The 14045-nt window shown below is 40.1% G+C and overlaps 1 long non-coding RNA gene across 1 annotated transcript; it reads left to right on the top strand.

Moving 5' to 3' along the window:
• Positions 1–5782: 5782 nt before the first annotated feature.
• On the top strand, positions 5783–13560 carry LOC128627402 (uncharacterized). Its single transcript, XR_008391594.1, has 3 exons — positions 5783–6074; positions 9296–9383; positions 12275–13560. It is a non-coding gene; the product is annotated as an uncharacterized LOC128627402 (long non-coding RNA).
• The last annotated feature ends 485 nt before the right edge of the window (positions 13561–14045 follow it).

Genomic DNA, 14045 nt, shown 5'->3' with positions numbered 1-14045 from the left:
AAAGACTTAATTACACTCCTGATCATTTTTGCATGGTAGTAATAACTCATAAGAGTATTTTAAAGTTATTCAGTTTCTTTCCTACATGAACATATAATACATAACAAAGATGTCATTTAAAATGTGGAATAAAAAAGTATATATGTTTTATGTATGTCATATATGTGTAGAGTTAATAGAAGAATTAAAAATGGTAGAGTTATTAAATCAGAATTATTTTAGAACTGGAAGACATCTTAAAAATCACCCAGTTTCCTTTTTTTAACTTCAGTTATACAACATAATTACTGCATCAATTAAATTAGAATCCCTGTGGTTGGTATATTCTTTTTTTTATCCTCACTTGAAGACATGCTTATTGATTTTAGAGAGAGGGGAAGGGACGAGGAGAGAGAGGGAGAGAAACATTGATGTGAGAGAGAAACATCGATTGACTGCCTTTCATACTCACCCTGACAGGGGACCAAACCTGCAACCTCAGCATGTGCCCTGACCTGAAGTCAAACCCATGATTTTCTGGTTTAAGGGACAATGCTCCAACCAATGAACCACACCAGCCAGGGCATGATAATATATTCTAAAAACTCCTGAAGTGATTCCAATGTGTATCCATGAACAAGAACTGCTACTGATCTGACCCAACTCTCCATTTTTCTATGATAGAGAAATTGAAACTCAAAGTTCTCAAGTGACTTGTTCAAAAAATCACATGGCAAGTTTCTATATTAGCAGTCTATTTGGTAGAACATACTTTCTTATATTAATAGTCAGAAAAATGGAAATTGATCAGGAAGAATGCTGCTTCTCCCCTGAAATCAGTTTTTTATCAGGATGCCTAATTTCTGGTTGGCAGTTCAGCCTGAATCTCTCATTAGATCAGCTGGTAAAATATTACCCAGTATCTTAGATTAGTGCTTCTTTGACTGGTCTGATCATAAGAATCACCCAGAATGCTAGCTAAGCATTCTAATTTCTAGGTCCATATCCTGAATACTCTGATACAGTAGGTCTGAAGCAGGGAGGGCCCAGGAATTGGAATGTTTCATAAGCACTCATATGATCTTATCCTCAGTTATTTTTGGGAATCATTGGCTTAGGTGACATCATTATTTCCATTTCCAGAGATGCCAGTTAAAGAGGCCATAAAGAGCTGACTTCAGCACGGTGCTTTGGGTTTACTCCCAGGGAATAAGGTCAGCATCAAAGACTGCGATGCTGAAGTAAGTCAGGGTGTGCTGATAAGAAAAGGAGACCAGGAGTCTTGAGAGCTAAGGGCCAACAGAGGACTCAGGCTCAAAATGAGTCGGCAGAAAGCAGGTGTGCTGGTGATGGTGTCTCCCTGGAGCAGTGAACCTTATGAAGTGACATCATATAGGTGGAGCCTGAGTGTAAAGATAATATCTGGGGACGCATGCCTGTGTGCACTGCCTCATTCCTACAGCAGCAGGGGGCTTCCATGGAGTAAATTTGTAAGGACTCATTGAGGGCCTTCTCTGAGCACAGACCATAAATGTGAGATATGGTACTGGCATAAAACAGGATTATAATGCATTGGGGAAAGCATGAAACTGCAGCACATACCAGAGAGTTAAGGTTCTAGGTGGTATAGGATAGATTGGCAGGGCTATGAACACCTTTAAATGGAAAGATCTTGATGAAGCTCCAATAGAGAATGCTTTGCAGAGGGGCTTCAGCCTGAGCTGGGCCTAAAAGAGCGGTTAGGATTTTGATAGAAAGGCATTGAGAAGGGAACATGGAAGCCACAGGATGAGGAGCACAGAGAAACAAAGGTTCCCCTCATCCAATTGGTAGGATAGCAAGGAGTTTGCTGGGGTGGAGAGGAGGTGAATGGGAGTGGGTGGGGGACATAGAGAGGCAGAATGACAAGGGATAGAGTGGGAAAGCATTTCAAAGGTCTTGAATATCAGTGACATTTAAACATGATGCTTCAGAAAATAAGAGTTTATTAGAGCTTTTCTAGTGCAGCAGTAATTGATGTAGTTAATTTCTGCTGGATATTGGTCTGGCAGCAGGATGCTAAATGACCTGTGGCACAGGGTGAGCCAGCGAGCATTTTGGATGTTGTCTCTTGTGAGGGCCAGAGATAAGGTGGAGTCTGTGGAAACAAAAAGAAGCTAAATGGAAGAGCATGCCTGTTAGAGAGGGAACTGACTAGGGAACTGAGGGAGAGGGAGGAATTCAAGATGGGTCCTATATGTTTTTTAGTTCACTTTCATGGGGGGCGGTTTAGAATAATGCTCTTTTTGCTTGTTTACCCACTTCTGGTGGGATTTATCAAAACTCTGTTGCTCTGCATAGAAATGCTGTGGCTTGGGTTATGAGCATGAGATGAGGATGCCTGAGGTTAGCTCATGACTCTGTAGCAGTGAGATTTGGCTTCACTATTATCCTCTGAAGGTCCTTCCGACCTCTGCCTACAGGTGGTGCATTTGTATATAAGAATCCAAGAATGAGTCTCAAAGAGAAGCATCACCTACATTAGGGGGGTATAATGCACAACCAAGACTATGGTGTCAGCTGAACCTGGGCAGATTGGGTAACCTGGGCAAGTTGGTAACATCTCTGAGCTCCATTTTACTTGTAAAATGGAGGTAATACCAATGGCATACGACCTTGTCAGAGTATGTTAAGGAATCAGTAAAATATTTCTAAAGAGTTAAGGTTAGTGCAGTGGCTCTCAGCCGGGGCCGATTTTGCCCCTGATTGTCATGACATGGGAGGTGCTTCTGACTTTTGGTGGGTCCAGGCTAGGGATGTGCTAAATAAACATTCTGCAATGCACAGGACAACCCCCCACAACAAAGAATTATCTAGGCCCAAATGTCAATCATGCCAAGATTGAGAAACCCTGGTATAATGCCCGCCATAGAGTGGGTACTCAAAAATAGCTACAGTTGTTAGAGTATTTAAGTAATACAACTATACTAATTGTGTAATATTTATTTTCTATTTGAGTCCTTCCAGAAGTCCTACTGAAGGTAGTAACTTTTATTAGGCCTACTTGATAGGTGAAGAACCCAAGAGTCCGAAAAGTTAAGTAACTTTCCTAAAAACAAGTAGCTGATGTGTGGACTCAGGCAACCTGACTCGAGAGAGCTGGATTTTAACCAGTGTGCATACTGTCAATCCAACAAGTGATAGATATTACTGTTATTATTACTGTTAGAGAGAACATAAATTTCTGAACCCACTCCTTAATTCAATCAGTTGAGTTATCTGTTACGGGTACACAAGACAGACAGTGAGTGAACTGCGATGACCGAGTCTGAGCTTACATGATTCGGTAAAGTAAGCCAAACCAAAGACCCATAATAATGACTTGTCGCAGCTATTAATCCAATTGGAGATTTCTGAGTGATAGCCACAGCGGTAATAGTGGTACTGAGTGGAGCAAGATGCCAGTCTCTGTTCTCCCCAGGATTTTCGCCCACATGCTGCGACTGTACTACCCACCACTGTTTACTTCTAATTCTAGGTTCCAATTTCGGTGGCCCATGGGATTGAAAGTATTGGGAGCTTTTTTTATGCTTGAAACTAAGCAGTGTTATGAAATGATTAGGCCAGTTATATAAGTGGAAAAATAAAGTCTGGTTTTTCTGCCTGTATTTGGCCTTCACAAATGAAGCTTTAAGGTTTTACTATTTTCAAGATCTTCAAATCTAGCTTTCTTTGATGACCTGTGAGGAACTCCCCAACTTAGTTTTTATATTCATAATAATATCCTGTATTAGCTATTCACCTAAATTCATTATATTTTTTAAAATTTGTGAAGTGTTTTCATGCAAGTAATTAAAAGATTAGTGTTAAAGCACTCTATAGTCATGAGTATTATACCAGGTAGTTTGGAAGAATGTAGAAAAATAACAAAGTTCTTTTAAAAACTTAAACTAGAGACAAAATATAAACAAATGGAGCTACTCGAGAACAATTAAAAAACAATCCACTACATATATAACATAAAATAAAAGCAACCAGCCCCTCCCATGCAAAAGTGATACAGAAAGAGAAAATGAGTTGGGTTCACGGGATCCAGATATACAGAGAGTGGCCTCATGGTGTGGATGTAGGACTCTCCAAGTCCTGGGTAAGAGGCTGGATGATGGGCAGTTATCATGATGGTAAGGGCTCAGACTGTGGAGTCAGGCAGAGTGGGACAGATACTGGCGCAGTGCTTACTAGACATGTGATCTTCAGGTTTCTCATCTGTAAAATGGGGATAATCATAGTAGCTACTTCATTGGCTTGTTACAAGTACTAAATGATGTATGTAAATGCTTGAAATCCAGGCAGTCTAACCCCAAAACTTGAGCTGTAAACTCCCAGGCTACAAGCAACCTAGAATTATCAGTATTGCTGTGGTTGTTGTTATAATATCATGTGGAACAGAGTGGAGCAGGAAGATGCTACCTGATAGATACTGCCTGAGGTTGTTAACAGAAGTCTAGGTATACAAACAATAAAGACCTGCATTAAGGTAGTGGTTTGGAAAGCAGACATAAAAGGGAATAAATGGGGCAAAGGAGCAAATCCAAAGAACATTGCATGATACAAACCCAGAGGATAGTTGGATGTTGAGGCTGAAGTGTAGACGTGAAGTAGAAGACAACAGGATTGTGAGCCCAGGTGCTCTGGGGGAATGCCATTGAAGATAACGCAGGACCTCCATTTTATTATGAAAAAGGACAAGCTCGGTTTTTAAATGTTAGATTCTGTATGTCAAAGGGAAACCTATGGGCAGATCACCTCTGGACAATCAAAATATGGTCAATGAGAAGCTAGAGACAGAGGTAGAATTTTGCTTTCCTACTAAATTGCTCTTGTGTCACTGGAATAAGTAGGTAGGGTTGGAGTATTGCTAGTCTCTTCAGATTCTTGACATATTTCTGGGGTCTGGGAGACTGGTTAATCTTAGGTGTCATCATTTAGAGTGCTTTCACATTCCTGATTCTGCTTTGATGTATTTCCTTATTTTTTAACTACTGGAGCCTAGTATGCATTGCTAAAATGTTACAAAGGTTGGTAATCTTGTTGCTAAGTAGTCAAGTTATTCTTCCCAAAGTTGTCATCCATTTATCAGTGATAATACATTAATGATGATATTAATAATTCATCCAAATATTTCTGAGATTGAGTATGATGACTCTTATCATCTAATTGTTTTAGTAGAGTTCCAATTGCTACTGATCAAATGTAGAACATGAAAATCTGGCTCTCCCCTTTTTCCTGGGACCAACAGATCCCTTGGTTCAGAGTACAATGTTTTATGACTACTTTTAGAAGTTGTGCATTCTTAGAAGTTGACTAGGGAAGTAATCATCTGCGTTAGAGCCCATCATAACTTGTAATTAGAGTAACTTTAAAAAAATTATAGATTCTTAAGGTAAAAGGATTAGGTCAATATTTCTCAACCTTACACTGTTGATATTTGGGGCTGGATAATTTTTTAAGGGAGCTGCCTTGCACTTTGTAAGATGTTTAGCAGAATCCCTGGCCTTTATTCACTAAATACCAGTAGGAGCTCCTCTCCCCAAATTACAACAACAAAGAATGTCTCCAGACTTTGTTGAATGTCCCTAGTTAAAACCTCTTGCTTGAATTCTTCCATTTAGTTATTCATATTGCTAATTTTGAATGTATTTTAAATCTTTAATGTCACATGAAAGAGCATGCCACATATGTGTTCTACCACCAAGGATTTCAGAGATCCTGGCTCCATAGATAAATGATGTGCTTGGTTTAATTTGTGTGGTTCTAGAATGTGAGCCACAGCTCAATTCGCAGAATGGCATCGAGGAACAAGTACACCGGAGACTTGCCTCACACGGTTGCTATCCACTGAGGGTGCAAAGATGAATAAAATTGTATCTAACCTCAAATAGCTCTCGGTCAAGTGGAGAAGCCAGACAAGGAAACAGTCATACCATAATGTGATGTAAATATTGAAGCTGAGGAATGGACGAGGCAATGTGGGAGCTCAGAGGAACATGTAACTAACTCTACCTGAGGAAATCAGGAAGACTTTGGAAGAAGCAAAGCTGGAACAGATTCTTTAGGTGAGTAGGAATTTACTAGACAAGGAGAACAAGAACTTTAGGCAAGGAATACAGGCTCTGCAGAAGCTCAGAGACTGGCTTTCGAGCATGATAAGCATGTTTGCACAACCAGGCTTGGCCTGGTGAGCAGAGGTGGTGGGAGAGAAGGCAGAGGAAGTGGGCAAGGCCCAGCTGCTGGGGACCTTGAATGCCTAGTTAAGATCTTCTAACCCTTCTTCCTGTTGGCCCTGAGAATCCCATGAAGGATTTATAGACAGGGATGCCCTATTCTCTGGGCCAGAGATAATCCAGCCAATATTGAGCTATGTGTTTTATAATTGTGTTTATTGTTAACTCTTTGGATATGTGTATCTCTTCAGTGATTAAGTAACTGAGTCCCTATAATAAACAAGTTCTTGTTCTACCTGTAGGGGAGATAGAGCCAAAAAAAAAAAAAAAAAAGACCTCAGGGAGACTATAGTTTATTCGAGAAGAAAGCCTAGTTTATGTTACGAGTCTGTACCCAGTGAGAAGATATCAGACAGGAAGGATGATGAATCCTGTCTGAGTGTCCTGGTGTCTGTGAAGGTGGCGCAGGACTTGAACGGCATTTGCCAGGAGGACAAAGAATCAGTGGCACCACCTTGAAGGGCTGCTCACTCTGGGGACAGGAAATTTTCTCTCACCAAGGAAGAGTTCCCCTTCCTGTTTTTGTTTTTATGAAATAAGTATCAGTTTAATTTACCATTTCAATTTAAAAGTTTAGACTACATGAATAAAGTTAAAGGCTCATTCAGATGTTCACTCAGAGGTAAAATTTTCATTGAGGGATTTCCTGACCATCTCCTTCTTTATTTCACCTTTTTCATGCTACTTTGTCTCTATGTTACAGACTATGCTGCTTATTTTATTAATTTTGTTTATTATCTTCCCCCTCTCGAATGTACATTCCTTGCGGTGGGATTTATGTCTAATTTGTCCAATGCTATACTGCCTAGTAGAGGGCCTAACATATAGTATATTCCAACAAGTATAGAATAAATGTAGATTTTTATAATTATGTTAGCTTACCTAAAATTTAATTGTCTACCATATTATTACCTATTAATGGATTTTATTTTTTAAAAGATTTTATTTATTTATTTTTAGAGAGGGGGGAAGAGAGGGAGAACGAGAGGGAGGGAGAACGAAACATCCATGTGTGGTTGCCTTTCACCTGGCCCCCACTGGGGACCTGGCCTGCAACCCAGGCATGTGCCCTGACTGGGAATTGAACTGACAACCCTTTGATCTGAAGCCCACACTCAATCCACCGAGCTACACCAGCCAGGGCTAGGATTTTATTTTTAAAAAATAGCTAAATATTCTTGGAAATGGCTTTATTGGCTTTAGCTTTATTACATATTTTCCAAAGAAAATCAGTTATTTAATTTTTCTATCTGGATTCATACTTGAGTTAAAAATTCACAGGTAATTTTATAATAACATTGATATGATACAAATTTTTTCAAGTGAAGCTGTGAAACCATTTTAGAAATTTCAAGACCAATAAATTGCTTGCAGTAAATTTCTTCAGAATTTATAAATATTTGACTCCAATAACAAGATTTGACTTTTGGTAGGCCACAATGTGTTAAGTCACCTCATTTGAGAACCTATGTAGGGTTAATGTACATTTATCTCAGCTCTGTGGAAATCCTCAGTATGTTTCCCTCCCTTTCTCTCTCCTTCTCTCTTCTTTCTCTCTCCTTCCTTCCTTCCTTCCTTCCTTCCTTCCTTCCTTCCTTCCTTCCTTCCTTCCTTCCTTCCTTCCTTCCTTCCTTCCTTCCTTCCTTCCTTTCTTTCTCTTTGCTTTATTGCTATGGAATTATTTAAATTAGTGGTTGAAGCAACAGGAATTTCTTCTGGTTATAAAAAGAAATGAATTGAAACCAAATTCTGATTCTCTGTTACTTCAAATTGAGAGAATATATTTGTTGGTGCAGTGGGGAAAGATGTTGGCCCTGATTCAGTCAGCTATGTCAGGGAAAGGGCATCATGTGGTGGTCCCTGAGATTCATCTTTCCTGTGGGGGGTGCTGCAGTCATAGCTGGTGGTGAGCATCCGAGGAGTTGTAAGGACATAGTGGGAAGGGGTTCACTCTACAGATACCCCTGAAGTGCCTACAGTAACTGTTCAGTTTGAATAGAGAAAGACTGTGTTTCCTCTCTAAGTGTTAAAGAATCATTAAAATTAGCAAATAATGTTTTTCTTTTCTTTCTTTTTTTTTTAAAGATTTTATTTATCTTTAGAGGGGAAGGAGAGAGGGAGAGAAACATCAGTGTATGGTTGCCTCTTATGCATCCCCTGCTGGGACCTGGCCTGCAGGGAACTGGCCTGCAACCCAGGCTTGTGCCCTGACTGGGTATTGAACCACAATCCTCTGGTTCGTAGGCCTGTGCTCAATCCACTGAGCTACACCAGCCAGGTAATGTTTTTCTTTTTATTCCTTAATCTTTTTGTTGTTTCTTTGTTTTTATGTTTAGTCCATATAGCATAATCCTACTCATAAAAACAAAATTTCAGAACCTCTCCCTCTCTCTCTTCTCTTTTTTTGGAGTGAGATCCCTGCTGAGAAAAAAAGAAAGAATATTTTGTTTTTTACTTGATATCTAAGAAAAAGTCTATATTTGAATCCAGAAGTTGCTTTTATTTTTTCTCTTGAAAATCAACAAACTTTGTCAGATGTTTTACATCATGAGAACGAGAGTCAGCTACCTGTTTGTTGTCTCAGAATATGAATATATTTTGAAACGCTGTTTTACTCAGTTTATTTTCATGGTTTTTTTCTATTTCCATCTCTTCCTCCTTGCCCCCACCCCTTTGTATTTTTTTAAAGCAGTTTGTGTTCCATGTGAGCATTTTGATTCCCTTTCATGTTAAAAAAATAAATAAACCACCAAAGTAACACGGGTCAGCTTCTGGGATGAAATCTGAGTTGAGCTCTCGCTAGCTGACAGGGAGACAGATTCAAGTGACCTCATGTTTGTTTTCATAGTTCTCCAGTTTCTGTTGGAGACAAAGTCTGCGTCACTGCCCAACCAGAGAGCACTTCTTGGCCCAGTGTGGGAGACGGCTTTTGCCTTATAAATTCCTGTGCTGAATGAAAATATGAGACAGATGCAGTGCTTCTTGCAGAGCTGTGCACGCATTATTCATTCATGTCAGAAGTCAATATTAGCTTCTGCTTTATGTTATGCTAGGTGCTGGGAATATAACTGCGAGCAAGATGGGTAGCTGTCTTTGCCTCAGGTAGCATGTGATGTAGTCAGAAAGGGAGACGATGAACAGGTAATGGTCATCTAAAGTGGTAAGTATGGTGACAGGGAAAGTGCAGTTTGCTGTGGGGGCATATATGAGGGGCCTCCAACCGGATGGGGGTGCGGTGAACAAGGAGAGGCCAGCAAAAAAGAGTTAAAGAAAGTTTTAAGATGAGATTGGAAGGAGTCCAAATTAGCTAGGCAAAGGATGAAAGAGTGGGTGTAAAAGAGAGGGAAAATAAAGGTATCTACTTCTAATCACCACAAGCAGACTTCAATGCAATGTCTGTATCTGGATGCTACCGTCACGTTGCACTACTTGGGATCCCAAGCATCAAAGTTAGATGAACAACAATTTTCTCTTTGCCAAAGTGGACGTGTGAAGAATGGCCAGTCTCAACCTCGGCAAGTCACATCTTCTTCCACTCAGCCCTTAGAGGGTGCTTTCATAGCTTCAGTATGCTTCCAAGGAGTCCTCAAGCCCGGCATGACCAGGCACCCTTCTGACAAGGCCTGTGCGCCCTTGCCAGAGCTCTGGGAGCACATGAAAACCAGCTCAGTCATGTCTATAACCTAGGGTTTTCCCCTCTTTGTTTAAGGAAGTAATGCCTGCTTTCTATTTATGCTTTCTAGTTTACCCAGTCCTTTCCTGACCCACTTCACTTATTAGTGTTATCTGTCTGGTGTTTAAAACCATCAGAATTTTTAACACTGCCAAAAAGATAATGTTTGGCAGAATTGATACATAAAAATGTAAAACTTCTATGTGGTAAAAGACTCCAAAGGCAAAGTTAAACTACAAATGACATGGGAGAATATTTAAAACATATAAAGAAAAAAGTTTAAAATTCTAAAAATCCTGACTATTAACTGTGAAAGAAAGAAAGAAAGAAAGAAAGAAAGAAAGAAAGAAAGAAAGAAAGAAAGAAAGAGCAGTCCTATAGAAAAATAAACAAAAGGTAAGGAATAGGAAATTCATTTGAAAACACAAATGACCAATAACCTTATGGGAACTATAAATTATAACACTAACATGCCACTTTTTACCCATTAAGTTTATAGCAAGTTATAACATTAAAATACTAATTCCCAAAAAATATATAGACCAGAGACACTCCACACCAAGCTTCCAGTCCATTCATGCATATTTTAATTTATGCATTTTGATTAGCCTTGTATTAAGTATAGGATGTAGGACTTGGGATCCTGTTAAGTGCAGGGAGCCCAATTCTCTTTGTGTTTTATATCACTGTTCACTCCTGGAGCACAAATCTATACCAAGTGAACAATGACCCTGAAATTGAACACTATGAACTCCAGGTTTGGGCACAAAGTTTTTGAAAACTTTATTTTAAAAGGGAAATAGCTCCTAATTTATTTATTTATATTTTATTGATTATGCTATTTTAGGTGTTCCAATTTTTCTCCCTTTGCTTCCCTCCACTCAGCACTCCCCATACTCTCTGGCGATACCCCCTCCTTTGTTCATGTCCATGGGTCATACGTATAAGTTCTTTGGCAACACCATTTTCTATACTTCTCTTAGCATCCCCCTGCCTCTTCTGTAACTACCAATTTGTACTTCTTAATTCCTTCACCTTTTCCCCTGTTCCCCTAGACCCTCTCCCCACTGGCCACCATCCCAATGATCTCTGTATCTATGATTCTGTTACCGTTCTGAATTTGCCAAGTTTGTTTTTTTAGATTCGGCTGTTGATGTTGTGAATTTTTTGCCTTTTTAATGTTCATATTTTTTATCTTCTTCTTTTTCTTAAATAAGTCCCTTTAACATTTCATTTAATAATGGCTTGATGATGATGAACTCCTTTAGCTTTACCTTGTCTGGGAGGCACTTTATCTGCCCTTCCATTCTAAATGATAGCTTTGCTGAATAGAGTAATCTAGGTTGTAGGTCCTTGCTTTTCATCACTTTGAATACTTCTTGCCAATCCTTTCTAGCCTGCAGTTTCTTTTGAGGATCAGCTGATAGTCTTATGGGAACTCCCTGTAGGTAACTAGCTGCTTTCTTCTTGCTGCTTTTAAGATACTCTCTTTATCTTTAACCTTTGGCATTTTTGTGTCCATCTTGTTTGTGACTTTCTGTGCTTCCTGGACTTGCATGTCTAATTCCTTCACCAAATTAAGGAAGTTTTCTCTTATTATTTTTTAAAATAGATCTCCAGTTTCTTTCTCTTTTCCTTCTGGCACCTCTATGATGTGAATGTTGGAATGCTTGCTGCTAATGATTTTTGCCCTTCTGTTTTCTTATATGGGATGGATGCAAAAGAGAAACGTATAGCTAGAAGTAGAGTGAGATTAGAGGATTCCTCCTTACTAGCTTCCTGCTTTTCTCAATCCTGTCTGATTGCTTTATCTCGTGTGTGTTTCTAAAGATAAGGAAAAATCTGGGAACAAGGGATGACTTTGGGTGTACCCTACGCCAGTCTGTCAGCCCTTAGATGTCCTGTGGGTTCATGGCAAGGATCCCCAGACTAACAATCACAACTGGGTTTCTGTAATACTGAATTTTTCACTTATTGGGTAACTCAGCCACTCTAAACTTTAAGGTATGATAATAAAAAAGAGGGTTGTGCAATGTTATTTTCTATATTTTTAAGAACTGTAGTTAATCTTGCCAGTCTGTAGGCTTTGCTTCCTCTATAACACTGGCTCTCTCTCTAATGGTTACTGTTCTGGGCCCATGAATTGGGAGCTTGGATAGGATGATGAGACTGGGATGGAGGCAGGTTGACTCATGTAGCGCCCCCCCCCCCCTTTCACCTGAGGCCTGCAGTTTGGTGTTGATACATCAGGTGGCTCAAGAGACTCCTTTAAGTTTACTTTTTTTTTTAAAATTGGGCCCCAGAAGTTACCATTGATTCCTTTGTGGTCCGATCCCTTTGATATCTTTTTTGCTTGCAGATAGTCCCTTTGGAAGTCAGATTTGATCAGATGACATGGGTGTGCATAAAGAGGAGGACCTGCTTGATATCTCTGACTACTTTGACTTCAAGGCATTGAACTGAGGTCCCAGGCAACCTGTAGCACGAGTGCACCTTGGGAGCAGCCACTAACCTGTCCTGCATGAACTATAGGTTTCTCCAGAGATCTTCCATGGATTCACCAAGAGCTTTAAAATAGGAAGGCAGTGCCCTGACTCTAACGAACAAAGTGTGTGCATGTCCTGCACATTGTCATCAAGTATGGCTGGAAGGACTACGTCATAGCTACCTTCCCCAGAGTGGGCATGAGGCCATTCCAGAAATATATGTATAAAATTATCTTGTGCTCAAAGACAAGATCCTTATACCCTTCCTCCAGGATGACATCAGTATGCTCACAATGACTAATGAACCTCAAGGAGGTGGGGCCTGGATCAGGTTGTTTGTTCGTGGAGGGGTGTGATTGGGGTTAATGGGAACATTCTCATTTCTTCCAACCAGCTGAATCATTCTCCCTTGTTATTTTTTCCTTCCTCCTTATTTAGTGAAACCCAAACCATTTTTTTTACTCTCTACCTTATTTTCCCCCAAACAGAGAGAGGGCACTATGAACATTTCCACCATTAACAGCAAGATAATACCTTATCCTAGCAATGCGTCATCCAATGGGATACCTTGGAGAGACTCGGCTGGAAGGGGATTCCCTTCCTAGGGTGCCCGCTTCAGAGGGAGGCCTATTTGTCATGTTTAAAGTTTGCTTTTTAGACATATTAACACTATAGACATGAAGGATTCTTAAGGGAATTTACTCTAATCTTAGTTTGTGCCCTGAGGTACCCCAGGATCCAACACAACAGTGTTGCCCACCACACATACTTCAATCCAGTCCTTGTACTGTTCTGGGTTCAATGGTATTGGAGACTTTCTTTAAAACGCAAAAAGCCACAGTTTTCAGAAAAATGTCCTGTCCCTGACCCACTTCAGAGCTGCACTGTCTTGGTGTGAAGATGGAGCAGTTCAGAAAAGGTTGTGGGGAGAGCCAGTCGGGAGTCAATAGTATGGAATCTAATTCACATTCCAGTTGTAGAAATTGACCTGAGTGCTATATGAAAATAAATACAAACTGCTTCTCCAAATCTTCTTTTGCCTCCTGGCTGTTCTTTCCTCTCATTGGCCTCTTCCTGTTTACAACCCTTATTCCACCCTGAGTAAACATAGTCAGGTACCCGAGGTCATTATGCACATACTCAGACACAGCTGTAACTCCCACACCACACTCTTTTCACCTCTCTAGTGAGAAAGGAAGAATAGGTCTTTAGTGGGTGAACAAGGCCTCCCTACTGCCTCCTCCTTTGTAACATAACTCTGAGCTGGCAGGCGAGCAAAGCAAAGTCAAACCTCCTTCCCGGCGCTCTGGTCACCTCTGAGAAACCAAAGTAGGCACTCGGTGAGGGCTGAAGAGGACTCCTTCCTTTCTCTAAGCCCGAACTTCTGATATTCCCTAAGTATCACCCAAACACAGCACCCACAGAAGAGATCGCTCAGCTATTAGACGAAAAAATATGTGTGGAAAGAATAAATATCCTTGATTATGATAAAAAGTGAACAGACTATCCAGAGAATGTGGCAGCATATGGAGGACTAATGAATTTTCTCTAATTGTGCAGAAACATTTCTTTGATAGAAATTTTTCTTCTCAGAAAAAATACTTTCTTGCTACCTTGATGAAATGCATCCCTAAAGATGAAACA

Source organism: Artibeus jamaicensis, unplaced genomic scaffold (genome assembly GCF_021234435.1).
Source record: "Artibeus jamaicensis isolate MK-2021 breed Jamaican fruit bat unplaced genomic scaffold, CSHL_Jam_final contig_391, whole genome shotgun sequence".
Taxonomy (NCBI): Eukaryota; Metazoa; Chordata; class Mammalia; order Chiroptera; family Phyllostomidae; genus Artibeus; species Artibeus jamaicensis.
The sequence above is the reverse complement of the archived record's forward strand: the minus strand, read 5'-3'. Positions and strand labels throughout refer to the sequence as shown.